Here is a 1,447-nt window from a genome sequence, read left to right on the forward strand (position 1 = left end):
AGGAAAAGGAGGAGGAGGAGAAGGAGGAGGAGGAGAAGGAGATGGGAAGGAAGAGGAGGAGGAAAAGGAGGAGGAGGAGAAGGAGGAGGAGGAGAAGGAGATGGGAAGGAAGAGGAGGAGGAAAAGGAGGAGGAGGAGAAGGAGGAGGAGGAGAAGGAGATGGGAAGGAAGAGGAGGAGGAAAAGGAGGAGGAGGAGAAGGAGGAGGAGGAGAAGGAGATGGGAAGGAAGAGGAGGAGGAAAAGGAGGAGGAGGAGAAGGAGGAGGAGGAGAAGGAGATGGGAAGGAAGAGGAGGAGGAAAAGGAGGAGGAGGAGAAGGAGGAGGAGGAGAAGGAGATGGGAAGGAAGAGGAGGAGGAAAAGGAGGAGGAGGAGAAGGAGGAGGAGGAGAAGGAGATGGGAAGGAAGAGGAGGAGGAAAAGGAGGAGGAGGAGAAGGAGGAGGAGGAGAAGGAGATGGGAAGGAAGAGGAGGAGGAAAAGGAGAAGGAAGAGAAGGAGGAGGAGGAGGAGGAGGAAGAGGAGGAGGAGGAGGAGAAAAAGAATATAACTCTCTAAATACCATGACCAAAAAAAGAATGGAAGAAAATAAAAAGAAAAAAAATTGGATGTCATATTGCAAGAAATCTTTTAAAAATTTATTTAAGCTATTTTATTTTCACAATTATATGCAATAATTTTCAGCATAATTTTCTGACATTATAAGATCTAAATTACCTCCTTCCTTCCCTACTCCCTCGCAGAGATGGTAAACAATTTAATTTGAGTTATACATGTATTATCATGAAAACATAATTCCATATGGATCATTGTTGTAAGAGAATACTCACATAAAATAAAAACTCCAAAATAAAAACATAAACTAATGTGAAAAATAGTATGCTTTGATCTGTATTCTGACTCCAAGAGTTCTTTCCTAGAAGTGGATATCATTCTTTGACATAAGTCTTTCAGAATTGTCCTGGATTATTATACTGATGAGAGTAACTAAGTCTTTCCAGTTAATCGTCACACAATATTGCTGTAACTGTGTACAGTCTTCTCCTGGTTCTGCTTATTTCACTCTGCATCAATTCACGTAGGTATTTCCAGCTTTTTTTCTATCATATAAGCTAGGGCCAAAGTTGATAAAGAACTTCCCCCAGGATGATAATCTAAAGCTCAGAAGTGAGCCTTTGGGTATCTGAAAGAGAAGTATTTCCTAAAGAACACAAATAACTACCTTAGCTGTTCATCAGTATGTCAAACCTCTTCTTCTACTCTTCCTTCTTCTCTTCCTCCTCTTCTTCTTTTTTCTCCTCTTTTTCCTTAATCTCTTCCTCATCTCCCTCTTCTTCCTCTTCCTCCTTCTCTTCTTCCTACTCTTCTTCTATTTCCTCCTCTTTTTCCTCCACCTCCTCCTTTTCCTCTTCCTCCTTTTCCTTTTCCTTTTCCTCCTCCTCCTTTTCCT

This window comes from Gracilinanus agilis, chromosome 1, assembly GCF_016433145.1.
Source record: "Gracilinanus agilis isolate LMUSP501 chromosome 1, AgileGrace, whole genome shotgun sequence".
In the NCBI taxonomy this organism is placed as follows: domain Eukaryota; kingdom Metazoa; phylum Chordata; class Mammalia; order Didelphimorphia; family Didelphidae; genus Gracilinanus; species Gracilinanus agilis.